Source organism: Rhinatrema bivittatum, chromosome 1 (assembly GCF_901001135.1).
Source record: "Rhinatrema bivittatum chromosome 1, aRhiBiv1.1, whole genome shotgun sequence".
In the NCBI taxonomy this organism is placed as follows: Eukaryota; Metazoa; Chordata; class Amphibia; order Gymnophiona; family Rhinatrematidae; genus Rhinatrema; species Rhinatrema bivittatum.
In genome coordinates this window covers 442834100-442851124 of record NC_042615.1, presented here as the reverse complement: position 1 = coordinate 442851124, position 17025 = coordinate 442834100, and positions in this window count along the sequence as shown.

Below are 17025 nucleotides of genomic sequence, written 5' to 3'. Positions count from 1 at the left end.
ATTGTGTTACCTTTGTAATAACTCCTTTTAATTGCACCCACTATTTTTCCACCTCACCCATTTTCTCCAGGACTTCTAGTTCTTCCTCCAGGCATATCCCCATTTTCATGTGAGTTCTCTGTATTTTATTTGTGATATCAAACCATACTGTCTGATGATCATTGGTGCTCAGGTAGGCACTTGTCCATACATTAGAGACATTATCCTGATTAATGAGCACTAGGTTGAATATCACACCCTCTTTTGTGGGTTCCAGTACCATTTCTTTGAGCAGAACCCTTTAAAGGGCATTCACTATCTCTCTACTTCTTGTAGATTCTGCAGAAGGGATAATCCAATCCATATCTGGCAGATTAAAATCTCCAATGATCAACACTTCTCCCTTCTTTCCCACTGTTTGGATGTCTTTCACCAGATCTTAGTCCAGTTCTTCAGTTTGGGTGGGAAGCCTGTAGTCCACACCAGTGTAAATAGAGGAAGCATTGTCTTGTTTAGGATAGTCCATAATGCTTCTGCCCTATCACATATTCCTTGCATGTTGGTTGCATTGATATAGTTTTTAACATAAAATGCTATTCGTCCCCCTTTTCTGTCCTTTAATATGTTATAGCATGGGATTGCCATATCCCAATCATGAGAATCTGTGAACCATGTCTCCATAATGGCACCAATATGCCAGTCTGCCTCTACCAATAGGTCCTGCAGATCTGAGATTTTGTTGTCTAGGGTATGAGCATTTGTGGTCATATCTTTCCAGCTTTCCAGCTTTCCAACCTTGGTTTGCTGATCTTCATAGTCAACTTTTCTGCTCTTTTGTTAGATTCGTAAACCCTTGGGCCAGCTCGGACAGTTGGTCACTCATTGAGGAGATACTCAGTGGGTGTCAAAGCTTACAAATGTTAACCAATAGATCAGAAATTTCATTTTTGAGTTCCTTCAATACCCTAGGATGCATACCATCCTGTCCAGGTGATTTGCTACTCTTTAGTTTGTCTATCTGGCCTACTACATCTTCCAGTTTCACAGTGATTTCATTCAGTTTGTCTGACTCATCACCCCTGAAAACCATCTCCGAACTGATATCTCCCCAACATCCTCATTAGTAAACACTGAAGCAAAGAATTCATTTAGTTTTTCTGCAATAGCCTTATCATCCCTAAGAGCCCCTTTAACCCCTTGGTCATCTAATGGTCCAACCGACTCCCTCACAGGTTTCTTGCTTCAGATATATTTTTAAAAGTTTTTTTATGTGTTTTTGCCTCTATGGCCAACTTCATTTTAAATTCTCTCTTCGCCTGTCTTATCAATGTTTTACACTTAACTTGACAATGCTTATCTTTTATCCTATTTTCTTCAGCTGGATCCTTCTCCAAATTTTTGAAGGATTTTTTTTGGCTAAAATAGCCTCTTTCACCTCACCTTTTAACCATGACGGTAATCGTTTTGCCTTCCTTCCACCTTTCTTAATGTGTGGAATACATATGGACTGCGCCTCTAGTATTGTATTTTTAAACAATGTCCACGCCTGGTGAACACTTAACCTTTGCAGCTGCACCTTTCAGTTTTTTCTAAATATTTTCCTCATTTTATCAAAGTTTCCATTTTGAAAGTTTAGTGTTAGAGCTGCAGATTTACTTATTGTCCCCCTTCCAGTTATTAGTTTAAATTTGATCATGTTAAGATCACTGTTGCCAAGTGACCCCCACCATTACCTCTCTCACCAAATCCTGCGTTCCACTAAGAATTAAATCTATAATAACTCCCTCTCTTGTTGGTTCCTGAACCAATTGCTCCATGAAACAGTCATTTATTACATCCAGGAACTTTATGTCTCTAACAAGTCCTGATTTTACATTTACCCAGTCAATATTGGGGTAATTGAAATCTCCCATTACTATTGCACGGCCAAATTGGTTAGCTTCCCTGATTTCTCATAGCATTTCATCATTCTTTGGAATGCACTACCAGACTCACTAAGATCCATATCTAATTCAAATCATTTCAGAAAATCCTTAAACACACATCTCTTTCAAATTGCATTCAAAATTACACCTACCAAATAATTTAACCTATCACTTCCATTTCTTACTACCCTTATGCACTAATCATACGGCACCTTATTAATATTTATTATCTCTATGTAAATTTGCCTTTGTATTTTAATAATCATGTTTTATTTTGTATTATTATTTTATATAATATGCTTTTTGTAATTTTTTAAGAGATTTTTATTTTATATGTTTTTAGTTTTAGAATGATATTTCTGTATACCGTTTTTTTACTAAACATCGTTTGTAAAAGTGGTATAGAAAAATTTTGAAATAAAATAAATAAATACATAAATAAATAAATAAATCTGTCTGACCATTTTGTCCAGGTGGACGGTAGTATACTCCTATCACTATACTCTTACCCAACACCATGGGATTTCTACCCATATAGATTCTACTGAACATTTAGTCTCTTGTATGATCTTTATTCTGATGGACTCTATACACTCCCGGACATACAGTGCCACACCCTAGGAATGAGCAGCAGGGACGGATTCATCCCATTCAGAATTCATATTCATGAGGAGCCAAATCCATTGCATCCATTCTCGGGGGACCCCAATCCGTTCATTAGTTACGTATATATTCGTTTCCCAAACAAAACCCATCCCAACCGTTTAAATTTAATTAACTACAACCCCCCCACCCTCCTGAACCCCTCCCCCCCCCCCCGCCAAGTCTTACCAAAAGTCCCTGGTGGTCCAGTGGGGGTCCTGGCATGATCTCCTGCACTCGGGCTCTCGGCTGCCTGTATTCAAAATGGCGCCGATAGCCTTTGCCCTCACTATGTCACAGGGGCTACCGGTGCCATTGGTCAGCCCCTGTGACATAGTAAGGGCAAAGGCTATCAGCGTCATTTTGAATACTGGCAGCCAACGGCCCGAGTGCAGGAGATCGCTCCAGGACCCCCGCTGGACCACCAAGGACTTTTGGTAAGTCTTGGGAGGGTCAGGAGGGTGGGGGGTTTATTCGTTAGTTACATTGTATTCGTGGGAGGTTCGCCATACGTTTCGTTACCCCACAAATACAACGAATAGGGACATATATGTTGCAGATTGCCAATATGTCAAAAACAAATGCACACCCCTACCACATTCCCATCAGGTTGATCCTTCCTATCATTGCGATATAATTTGTACCCTGATATAGCATTGAACCATTGGTTAGCCTCCTTCCACCAAGTCTCTGTGATGCCAATTATGTCTATCTCATCTTTCACTGCTATACACTCTAACTCTCCCATCTTACTTCTTAGAAGTCTGGCATTGGCATACAGACCTTTCAAATTGTGCTTTTTTGTTTGTATTATCAACCTACTTTTCAGTTGTTAGGGATAATTTGGAAATCATTAGCTTCGGTGATTGTTTACATACAGGCACATGGACTACGAGTCAACCATCCCCATAGAGACTGTACTCAAAATTTTCAAACTTGGCCAATTGCCTAAGTATAAAAGAATCATGTGCGGCTCCCAAGTACCTTGCCACCATGTCGAGGATGCACATTCACGCGTCACAGACCATTTGCACATAGATGGAGTGGAACAGCTTTCCTTTGCAGTAGATTTCCTCCCTGCGATGGGATGGAATGTGGCAACATGAGTGCAGTCAATAGCTCCCAGAACATTCAGGAAGTTAGCAATGGCATAAAAACCTCTCTTCAATTCCACCAAGACCTGCTTGTCCCCAGGAAATGCTATGTATAGAGATTAATGTGGTCAGATACAGCTTTTATAACCTGCCCAGACAGTGGGAAAAACAGGTTTGGGACATTCTTCCAAGACTCCTACTGTCGTTTGGAAGGAGCCAGATGCTAGAAAATGCAGGGTGACCATTACTTTGGTGAGGCACAGTATAGCATAGGAACTTTCCTTAAGCAGATCCAGATCCCCTCTGATTTTTTCGTATCATTACAGGATAATCTGAGAGTTAAAGCAATTCTTCTGGTATGTCCAGCAATGTGTTTCTTGAAGGAAAGATATGCTTCCTGTATATGCTCTGTTCCCACCTATGTGGCAAACGCTGCCGTGGGCCCCAGCACAAACCCTGTGGGGCCAATGGCTGTGGATCTGGTGCAGGGACTTTCCTAGGAGGGTTTGGAACCTCCCTTGCCCATTGTTGTTCTTCTTGTTTTCTGCACCAAGCATCCCTAAGCAGCCAGTGTCCCACTGCAATTAAACATGCCCCAAACATAGTAGCTTTAGGAAGTCAGGCCAAGTAAGAAAAGATGTTTTTATTGGTCCAGGACAGATTGGTATATGTGCCTGATAGAAGGCCTCATTTTATCGTGTGCGATAATAACCATGAATTGCGATAACGGCTGCTGTCGCGTGATAAAAACATTTTTGCCTCTCTACCGCAACAAAAAAAAAAAGTATTATTTCTGAAGTTAAATCCCACATTAATGCGCATTACATTGTCACAAATTGTGCTAGGAGAACTAATTTGCATTTGCTCTTACCATCTGCATACTCAATTTAAAATTTGCATGCCAGCTTGTGTTGCGACATTTATCACGTGTCTAACACGTTAGACCCTATTTAACACTTGTTAGACTAGCAATGCAATTTGATAATGACCCTGTTAAATAGGTATTTTGTGCCTGATTTTCATGTTACATATAATGTGCTCCATTTGAAATTCCATTTACTACAGGGTAAACACTTTTTATTCCTTGTAAATATATTACAGCAGCTTAGTAAATGACCCCCTTAGATAGAAAATTCAAATGAATATTCAGATAAACTTATTCAGATAACTGTGACTTATATAGATAACTAAAAGGGTCATTCATCAAATCATGTTAGGGCGTTATTGTGGGCATTAGGGCCATAACGCCCACGATAATATCATAATACATGCATTATTTATCACATCGTGAGATGCGTTTGCAAATTTTAAGATTTGCCAGGACTGGGAGGAGTTAATGAAAATGAGGGACACAATGTTGCATGTGATAGTATAACACACGTTATCACGGGTTTTAATGCTGGAAATAACTATACCTTTTTCCCTGGTGTTAGGGCTACAATAGCTATGCATTACTGCTGAAATAGGATTTCTAATAAATATCCCAAATCCTGTTTTGGGCAGAGAGAGATAGAGTGACCCTCTGGAGAGACACACATATTAATCAACTTTTTATACCACTGTAAGTGGGGCCATTGTGAACTCGGGGTCAGGTTTTGGTGGAGGGCTAGGTTTTAAGAGGACAGTTTTACATGCACAGTCAGAGTTACAAACAGCACTGTAGACAGCAGTGAAGATTTTAAGTGATCTGGAGAGATGAAAGGTATAAAAAGATGAGATTTGTTCAATGTACTCTCGACTTAGCCTGATGCACTCTCTACCTAGCTGCTATATCATGAGGTCTACAGGAAGAGATAGCTAATTATCTAAACTATTTGCATGCTCTCTCTTTAAATGCTTTGTAGAATATATATAAGTAGTCTTTTTCCTATCAATGAGGTGGAGAAAGCCATAAAGCTTCTCAAAAATAATAAAGTTGCTATCTCAGTTTACCTCCCCAGTGACCTTATAAATCTATGCAGGATGAGTACACTTCACTTCTGATGGAAGTTTTCAATAATGGTATTTTGATGTCTCAATTGCTGTAGTCTTTATATGAAGCAATTATTATCCTTATCCCCAAAAGGGCAAAGGTCTAAATACTGTGAAAACATCACTCCATCTCACTACTCAACCCTGACTAAAAAAACCCTTTATTAAAGTTTTGAGAAACTGGCTAGAGGTATGAATTTCATCATTAGTCCACTCAGACAGAATTCTGTTTATTAAAGGTTGCAACAGGGTAGACAATGAGAGGAGATTGATTAAATGACACTTTTCCATTTATGTACACAATTCTAAATTTATACTTCTCTCACTGGTTACAAAAAAAGTGTTTCACAGAATTGAACTGAAATCTTTTTAATAGAGCTGAGCACGAAATAAACATTTTTCATTTTGTTTCATTATTTTGTTCCAGTGATTTTTTTTTTTTTTTTTTTTTCACTTTGTATCCCTTAATTTAATTTGTTTATTTTGATAAATTTGTAAATCCATTAAAGAAAATGGAGAAATAATGCATCCTGTTTTGGGCTCCAACAATGGGATTTTTTGTATCCAAATTTAGTGAAACTTCCAGACAAGAAGCGGAAGGAAGAGCACTCCAAGTCCAAGATACCATGAGAGGGGCAAAGAAGCAACAGCAGTGGAATGAACAGCCCAGGATAATATGACTGGTGACAATTAGATGAAACAGAGGCAAAAGGGAAGAAAGCAACAAAAACCATGGTGGAAACACTTCAAGGCACCATGAGAAGGGTAAAGAGCATCCACAACAGTGGCACAATAGAGGTAATATAGGGCATACATCTGATTTATTCTGAAAGAGTCTGTTGTATCTGAACCAAAGATGGAAGAGCAGCAAGAATTTTGGATTTTCCATTACACTTTAAGACTGAGATATGCAGACATTGGTCCATATTCAAAAGCCATTTAGATGGATAATGTAATAGTGATCTGTCTAAATGGCTTACCCGGCTATATTCAGCCTTTATCTGGATAAATTCTAGCTGGCTAATAAGTTAGAAAGCTAACATTTAGATAAGTTAGGGGCGGTCCAGAGAGGAGCTGAGTTAGCTGGCTAAGGGGGTCATTTTCAATAGCGATCGCATGCAAAAAGGGACTTTTCACGTGCGATCACTAAATGGGGGCTGAGTCGGGGCAGAGTCGGCCCCAGAAGAGGAGGAGTCGGGGCAGCACCGGAGCCGACTCTGCGAAGACGTTGCTGACGGCAAAAAGGTAAGGGCCCTTTTCGCCACTGGTTTCGCGCCCAATAGCACCACCTTTTACGATGGTGCTATTGGGTGCGAAAGCTGGCAGCGATCACATCGTAGAGGTGCGATCGCTGCCGGATTTCGCAGGTCCGCCCCCCGCTTCGGACCTAAAATTAGCTAGCTATAGTTAGAGGCTAACTAATTAATATAGCTGTCTATATTCAATAGTGTGGCTGCACTGTTCAGTATTCCTCCAAAGTTAGCCAAGTAAGTTTATCCGGCTTCCTTTACTATCTGGACTGTGTCAGAATATAAAACTCTGACTGGTTACTACTTATCTTTAAGCATTCCTGAGACATGCAGACATCTCTATGTAAAAGATTAACTATTTACTTTTATTTATTTATTTTTAAAGATAATCTTCCAATCAGAACCATCCTTGTCCCTCTTCCATGTGGACAGAATGTACCAAGAGACCACCAATATCAAATTCAGCCACCACCACTGACATCCTAAGAGCCAGCATCAACATCACAGAAGCTGTTGCATTTCTGCCTGTGTTTGAAGACAGATGCTGACTCTGAAATCCTGGTACCAAGCCACTAAAATGTTATATTATCCAAGTTGTTCACTCCCTTGTTCATTGTAAGACATATGTTGTCATTGTTTTCTACTTGTTAAAATGTAAACCAGAGTGATAAGTAATTCTGTTACCTGAACTTCGGTATAAAAAAAAGTTATAAATAAATAAATAAATAAATAAATAAATAAAATGTCCTGACCGACGCAGACTTTGCCAACAGAAAAAGAGAAATTAGATGGCAATAGAGCTGATCCTAACTAATCACATCTTAGTTGGCCTATAGTATTTGAAAATTAACAAATCTATGGAGAATTTTAGTCACTGATATATTGTGTGATTTAGAAACTGTAATAGTGCATCTGTTTGAATAATTAAAGCAGCTGTCTGTGACTGTCACTTGTGACAATGGAGGTCACCATTTACCAGTTTCCACCATTGGGCTCAACTCCACCCTGCTGCAGCCTTCCTGCTCACCTGCCTCATTCCTCAGAGCTTCCTGCTCACCTGCCTCATTCCTCAGAGCTGACTGACCACCCTCTTGTCCCTTGATGGTATCACCAGGGCGATGACATTAAAGCCCATATGGACTCCAGAGGAATTTCCATCCCAGTTGTTGTGAACCTCGCCTGTGACCACGGAAGCTGCCCTTTGCCATTTCTTCCATCAGGCTTACCTCCACTCTGCTGCAGCCTTCCTGTTTGCTCACCTCATCCCCCGGAGCTGACTGACCATCTTCTCATCCCCTGATGACATGACCAGAAACAACAAAATTAAAGCCCGCGTGGGCAGCAGTGACATGCGTGCATCCACACGGGCATACTCTTTGGCACATGGATGAAGGAACTCAACAAAGGAGCTCCTTCACGTGCTTCCTTACTTTGTCTCTTTATTTTTCAGGGTGAACCAAATTTTCTGTCCAGATAAAGTCTCAGCATCAATTACAGTGATTGCTGGATATGTCAGGTATAAGGGTCCCTCTCATTGTTATACTTATAACTTAACTGGTCCCCCAGCACATACCCATGCCTATTCAGTCCCTGCTGTATATATTATCTGACTGTGCAAATGGTGCTTTTCTGCTACAGAACACAAGAATACCACAAACAATTTAGTTGAGGCAAATATAAATTTAATATTGCATATCCTTGGGAGATACAGACTGTCAGACCTTCAATACAGAGAAAGCTCTACAGCCTGTGTCTCTCAGTATCTTGTAAGAGCTGTTATTTTATAGGTTTAAACCATACAGAAAATACTTGTGAGAAGATCACTTACGCAATATGACAGTGTAATAAGCTGACCTTCTCTAGCCTGAGAAATCCCCTCCCACCTTAAAAGTTCCTTTGTTTAGCATTGCTTTGATGTGCTCTGTTTCTTTTGAACTTCTTTATTTTGTCGATAGATCAATCACTTCATCTCCAAGGGGCAGGGAGAAACTCTGATTTCAGTTGGAGCCAGATAAGCAAAATAATGCAGTTTTCAGCCATCTGCCATCGATAACCTCCTGGCCTTTAATTATAGGCTTTGCAGAGCCTACAGGTCTTCCAGATATCTTCCAAATTCTTGAGTCTGAGGTCAGTGAAAGGTTCACTGTATACCAGCAGCTTCAGTTAAGGCAGACAGCAAAGGACTCTGGGACAAGCTGAGTGAGCCAAAGGCCTGAACAAAGTCTTATGTTACACTGACATATATCATTTCCCTCTTGTGCCACCTTCAATGGCAAGAGTGGAACACCAACAGGTCCGCGATGATTGGCCATAACAAAGGAACTTAAAAAGTGTGTCCTAACAACTAACCTTGATATTTATCAGGTGTAAAACATAGTTGTGTGTATCCCTCTAGATTCCTAATTAATGTAAGTGATACTCCTACAGGCATTCACTAGCTAATCAAACAATAACATTAAAACTGAATTACAATAAAAATCCTCCAGTTCTATAGTTAAACTGCAAGTATAGTAATAATATCAAAACTTTAGTCTTAAGCTAGAGATTACATTGCATAATGAAGAAATACCATAGTTAAACTAATATTCTAAAGAGAAAGACTTGTTCCTAATAAAAAACAGTCTGTATGCTACAAATCACATAATATTAGATCACATACTAGTATAACTAGCATAAAGATAATCAAGAATTAAATAATCATTAAAGAAGAAAATATATATATTCTTGTTACACTATTCATAATGGGTGAGTTTCTGCAAGGAGAACTGTTTCATACTGAGAACCAGTGATAGAAGTAGGTAAGTGTATTAGAGAAGAAGGAGTATGAATATATGATACAAGAGAAAAAGAACATTGAAAAAACTAAACAACTGGCAGAAAAAAATAAATTATTCTGAGAGGGTACAGAGAAATTAATACAAAAGGCAGTCCATTATAGTGGACAAAGAAAAAGAAAACAAACTAGCAGGATAAAAAGAATGTTTTAACTCACAGATAGTGTTTATAGTGCTGGGGCCAAGATAAGGAGAAAAGAACAATGAGCAATTAGTATGCCAAAAGATATAGTAATAGAATAGTTGCAGATCCCTATGACAGTGCTCATTATGTATAAGGAGTGTATTTGTTTCAGGAGAACAATCTCATAGAAAGCATCAAAGGCCCCATTACCAAAAAAATATTTGTGAGAGGGTATAAACAGACTCTAAGCAAAATCTAAGGGGTAGATTTTCAAAAAGCGCGCCTTAGCGTACATTTGTTGGCGCATCAGGCGCAAACAAAAGTAAGCTGGATTTTAGTAGATACGCACGTAGCCGCGCGTATCCGCTAAAATCCTGGATCGGCGCGCGCAAGGCTGCCGATTTCGTGTAGCCGGCGTGCGCCGAGCCGCGCAGCCTGCCGCCATTCCCTCCGAGGCCGCTCCGAAATCGGAGCGGCCTCGGAGGGAACTTGCTTTCGCCCTCCCCTCACCTTCCTCTATCTAACCCACGCCCCCGGCCCTATTTAGACCCCCCCCTACCTTTGTCGGGGATTTACGCCTCCCGGAGGGAGAAGTAAATCCCCGCGCGCCAGCGGGCCTCTAGCGCGCCGAGACGGGACCTGGGGGCGGTTCCGGAAGGCACGCCCCCGGACCACCCCGTGCCGAAACCACGCCCCCGGGCCTGCCCCCGAAATGCCGCGTCTCACCCCCAAAATGCCGCGCCGATCCGACACGCCCCCGACATGCCCCCCTCGAAAAACCCCGGGACTTACGCGAGTCCCGGGGCCCTGCTCGCGTAAATCCGTGCGGATTTACGCGAGCAGGGCTCTTAAAATCCGCCCCTAATAGTATTACAGGAAGAATATTCAAAAAGAGTTTCAGGAAAGAAATCAGAGTAAAAAGGGAATAAAGATCAGCAAAGTGATTACCATAAGTGCAGACTGCAGAACAAAAGAATAGGAATATCATAACAAATAGATCAGCATGTATTTACCCTATGCTGGTGTGGAAGAGAAGTATATATATACATATATATATATATATATATATATTCCTCTTGAACCATGAATTATCATATTTGAATCACACTGAGACATCACCTTCTACGTGATCAACGCAGCTTTCATAGATAAAGATAAAGAAAAACATAATGGGGTAGATTTTCAAAAAGCGCGCCTTCGCGTACTTTTGTTGGCGCATCAGGTGCCAACAAAAGTACGCTGGATTTTAGTAGATATGTGCGTAGCCGCGCGTATCCGCTAAAATCCTGGATCGGCGCGCGCAAGGCTGCCGATTTCGTGTAGCCGGCGCGCACCGAGCCGCGCAGCCTGCTGCCGTTCCCTCCGAGGCCGCTCCGAAATCGGAGCGGCCTCGGAGGGGACTCGCTTTTGCCCTCCCCTTCCCCTCCCTTCCTCTATCTAACCCACCCCCCCGGCCCTATCTAGACCCCCCCTACCTTTGTCGGGGGAACTTTTGGGTCAAACGAGGGTCCCGGAGCGAACGCGGGGGGGAATCACATGACGCCGCGTCACTCCGACGTGACGCCAACGTCACGTGCTCCTCACAAAGGAGTTCAGAAATGGCGTCCTGACTCCCCGCTCGACCACCAGGGAATTTTGGTAAGTCTTGGGGGGGGGGGGGGGGATTAAGGAGGGTGAGGGGTTTAAATTTTTATTTAGGATCAACAATCACGATTTCCAACATATTCAACATAGCTATGTTGAATAAGTTGGAAATCCGATCGTTTTCGCCTCATCACTTTTTTAAGTTAAAAAAAAAAAATAAGTTGCGTTTTACATTTAAGTTCAAAACAAATGCACACCCCTAGTCCATATAGTATATGATGAGTCTATGTCGAAGGATAATTTCTGCAATCAGTGCATATACAGTTCTTTTAGTAGGATTCAGTGCTGATGGCAGAGCAGAATCTCTTAGCTCCTTATTAGATTAGATGCATGTTTATGAATTCAAGCCTAAATAAAAGTACAACAAATCAAATTAAGCAATAAGAAAATGCCAACAGGTCATGTACTCCCTATATTTAATTTGCATAATAATCCCACATTATTTCAAAACATCATGCAATGGTCCAAACCACAAACATAAATACTCAGACATTACATTAAAACATATATTTCACCGAACTGACTACATAATGGGGGTCATTTTCAAAGGAGTTACGCATGTAAATGTGACATACTATCGTAGCAATTTTCAAAAGCTATTTACTCGAGTAAAGTGCACTTACTTGAGTAAATCCTATGGACAATTCAATGGCATATATTGTAGCAATTTTGAAAAGCCCACTTACTTGAGTAAAGTGTATTTACTCGAGCAAAAACCAGTTTTGCTCGAGTAAATGCTTTTTAAAATCTACCCCAATGCATGCATTCATTCATTCTGCATTCTCAGTATTACACATTTAACACATAACAGACAATTGACAAACTTTTGAGTTCAAAAATTAAAAAATAAAAAGTACTTTAAAAGGTTTAAAAAATTGTATCGATCCACAAAGAAAACAAAATCAAGATTACAATTAAAATAGATCTATTGATAAAAATGAAAAGGAAGCAAACTGGAAAAAAAAACTATAATCATCATCTTCCATGGGACAGAGACAAATGTGCTTTGTGCCTTCGTACCCTGGAAAGAAATCTAGCATATAACAATTAATATAATGATTAGAATTAAATTTAAAAATGACATTACAATTTCCTTAAATTTCAGCATTCTGTTATATCTCACTTCAGCAAAAAGCAGTCATAAAACTATTTTCCTGTCTATAGCGTTCCCCCTCTAGGAGGCGCTGTCCCTATGATAAGAGCTACTTCCATTTACAAATCAAAAACCTTTTTTTTTTCCTGTACTGTAAACTCCTAACTCACTTTCTAAAAGAGAAACTTAAAACAGACAACTTTGTAATTATTTAATATGCTTCATCAAATTCCTACTAACAGATCCTATAAATACCCTAAATTAGAGTACGGATCATTTCCAGAAGCACAAACATATCAGCTGGGAGTCTGAAAATTTGCAAAATAAAAGAACAGTCTTTGTTATACCAGGGAGCAATTAATTCCCTACTGTGCACAACCTTGGGCAGTCATTCATATGCATTAGCCAAGACCTGCAACTGTATGTGAGGGATTTCCCTGTTTTGTTTTGTTTTTTTTGTTGTAGTTTCAACCTATTTCTCTTTTCGGATATGTATACCTGAGCTCCCATCAAAGTAAAAAAAAAAAACAAACCCCAATCATTCCCTTCATCTAGCACCACGTCCCTCTTCCAAAAGTTAGCATCTAGTGAGGTATAAGCAAAACTGAGAAATATCTATCATCATTAGAATATAACATAAATGCTGTAATTAACAAATATTGCAGCATGGAGTTCATGCATATTAGTGCTTTCTGTTTATTCCTGACCTTTGTTTAATTAAAATAAATCATATCTTCACACAATTGTTTAAAAGCAAACCCATGGTGAGAGGTTTAAATGTAACTGACTCACATTTTTTTTTCTAACAAAGGCATTCCAAACTCCCTCCAAACAGTGAGCTATACTATAAAACACGTTACACTGTATCCCATAACAAATGCACTGACAAAGCACTCCACACACCCGCATCCAGCATAACAAAATAAATCTCTTACCTCTTTAAAATCACTATGTCCCTAAATGCAAATCTAGAATTTCTCATAAATGAAAAACAGTTCCCGTTGTTCTAGGATCACTTCTTAATAAACTCTCATTAATAGCACCGTTATAAAAACTAATATGAAACTAGGAGCATCATGGTGATTGTGAACCTAAGATTCCTTGTACAAGCAAGGGTTAAATCACTCAGCCCTGTGCTATCTTGAGGGAGAAGGGGAAGACAGCATATAACCAGAGATTCCTTTGTCTGTTTAATACTAACCTAACTGCAATCATGCTTTAACTCCAAAGCAAACTCATGTATGAACTTATAAAAATAAATCTCATGGACTGAAATAAACTTGATGCATCTTTGTACCTCTGATCACATGGAAAAACAAAACAGCTGAAAACTACAATATGCAAACAGCTCACAAAAAGAAGTGAACCTGAGTTTTTGTTTTTAAAAGCACTATACCTGTTTTTGTGTTCTTTCCTTCACTGTGCGCTACCCCAAAGACCCCCGGTCCCGATGCATGCATGCATGCAGTGGGTAAGGGAAGGACTGCATTAACATCTTTTTGAGGCCTGATTTACTAAGGCTTTTCTCCCATTCTGTATCTATGGAAAAAATGCTTAGTAAACGAGGCCCTTGGGTTGACCTAGGTGAGGCAAGATTTGAAAACAAACCCAAAGGAAATTCAAAAAGGAAATAATATTAAGGAGAAAACAAACCCCAGGCTTTCCCATTATGAACAGAAAAGTGGAAAATATCCAGACTGAAATTAGCAGACAAAATTGAAACTCACAGAGCCAGAAGCATTCACAGAGCTATTAGCTAATAAAATATGAGGCTGAATCGTATTAAAAAAACAAAAGTTTAGCCATTAAACAATATTAATAAATGTAATAACTATCTTCAAAAAAAAAAGTAAGCAAAGCATTATTATTAAACCCTTCATGGGCTTCTACGACATGTATGTCTCCCTGAAAGATGCGCAGAGGCCAATATTCAGAAAAGTAGTGAATGGTAAAGGAAGCCAAATAAGTTGTCAGAGATATTCAGCAGAATATATGTCCCGTTGAATATGCTTACCAAAAGTTAACTTTTAAACCTAATTCACTATATTTGAATATACTAGGTAGGTTTATAGTTACGCTGCTTTGTGTGAACCCAGAAAAGATTAGTCTTAACTAGCTACATTAAAACATAAACACAAACAAAAGGATCCACCAATAAAATGTGTGTGGTTTGTATATATATTTCCTGACATTGATATATAACATATATCAATGTCAGGAAATATTCTTCACAGAGAGGGTGGTGGATGCCTGGAATGCCCGGCCAGAGGTGGTGGTGAAGACAAAAACAGTGCAAGATTTCAAAAGGGCATGGGATATACACTGTGGATCCCTAAAGAGGAGGGGGATGAAGTAAGAGTCATGAGGATAACTTGCTGGTGAGAAGGATTCTACCCTTAACCATTAAGCCGTCTTACTCTGATGGAACTCCATCATCATTACTCGCTGCTTCAACAGCTGGGGGAAAAGAGGAAAGAGGAATTGGATTCAGACAACAACCAACAATGGCATTGAACTTTACAGTCTGGAAAAACAAATAAGCATGGGGGTAACTTGGCTTGATGCGGGAGTTACTACCCTTAACCAAAAAACCTGATACTACAACTTCTGATGCAACTTCACAAATTTGCTCTCTGCTTCAATGGTGTGTGGTGTGTGGGGGGGGGGGGGAGGGAATTGGACTCAAACCGTAACCAACAAGAGCCCTGACCTTGGTGGTCATAAGTATAGGAAACTGGTAATTATGGGGCCAATGCAATACAGTGCTCTCAGCCGAGCACACTGTATTGCAGTCGGACGCGCGATAAATAGAGGTATTAGCGCCTGTTTAACACACGTCTGATATGGAGTGAATGAGATAGCGCTCATTACATGCAAATGCATGTGAATGAGCCTATAACTCATTCACTCCGAATGCAAAAAGATAAATGTGGATATCAGACGCACATTTATCGCTCAGATATTAACGCCTACTTCCGGGAAACTACAGACCGGTTAGCCTGACTTCAGTGCCAGGAAAAATAGTGAAAAGTGTTCTAAATATCAAAATCACAGAACATATAGAAAGACATGGTTTAATGGAACAAAGTCAGCATGGCTTTACCAAGGCAAGTCTTGCCTCACAAATCTGCTTCACTTTTTTGAAGGAGTTAATAAACATGTGGATAAAGGTGAACCGGTAGATGTAGTATACTTGGATTTTCAGAAGGCGTTTGACAAAGTTCCTCATGAGAGGCTTCTAGGAAAAGTAAAAAGTCATGGGATAGGTGGCAATGTCCTTTCGTGGATTGCAAACTGGCTAAAAGACAGGAAACAGAGAGTAGGATTAAATGGACAATTTTCTCAGTGGAAGGGAGTGGGCAGTGGAGTGCCTCAGGGATCTGTATTGGGACCCTTACTTTTCAATATATTTATAAATGATCTGGAAAGAAATACGACGAGTGAGATAATCAAATTTGCAGATGATGCAAAATTGTTCAGAGTAGTTAAATCACAAGCAGATTGTGATAAATTGCAGGAAGACCTTGTAAGGCTGGAAAATTGGGCATCAAAATGGCAGATGAAATTTAATGTGGATGTGCAAGGTGATGCATATAGGAAAAAATAACCCATGCTTTAATTACACAATGTTAGGTTCCATATTAGGTGCTACAACCCAAGAAAGAGATCTAGGCGTCATAGTGGATAACACATTGAAATTGTCGGTTTCCGTGTGCTGCGGCAGTTAAAAAAGCAAACAGAATGTTTATTTATTTATTTATGTATTTATTTGCAGTTTTTATATACCGACATTTGTTTAGTAACCTCACATCGGTTCACAATTAACAGAAACATTGCAACTGTGCTAAATAAAAATAAAAATGTTGGGAATTATTAGAAAGGGAATGGTGAATAAAACGGAAAATGTCATAATGCCTCTGTATCGCTCCATGGTGAGACCGCACCTTGAATACTGTGTACATTTCTGGTCACCACATCTCAAAAAATATATAATTGCGATGGAGAAGGTACAGAGAAGGGCTACCAAAATGATAAGGGGAATGGAACAGCTCCCCTATGAGGAAAGACTAAAGAGGTTAGGACTTTTTAGCTTGGAGAAGAGACGGCTGAGGGGGGATATGATAGAAGTGTTTAAAATCTTAAGAGGTCTAGAACGGGTAGATGTGAATCGGTTTTTTACTCTTTCGGATAATAGAAAGACTAGCGGGCACGCCATGAAGTTAGCATATGGCACATTTAAAACTAATCGGAGAAAGTTCTTTTTTACTCAACGCACAATTAAACTTTGGAATTTGTTGCCAGAGGATGTGGTTAGTGCAGTTAGTATAGCTGTGTTTAAAAAAGGAGGAGAAGTCCATTACCTGCTATTAATTAAGTTGACTTAGAAAATAGCCACTGCTATTACTAGACTGGTAAATGATGACTCCTGCAGGCTGGGGAGGGAGGGAGGAGAGAGAGAGAGGAGAGAG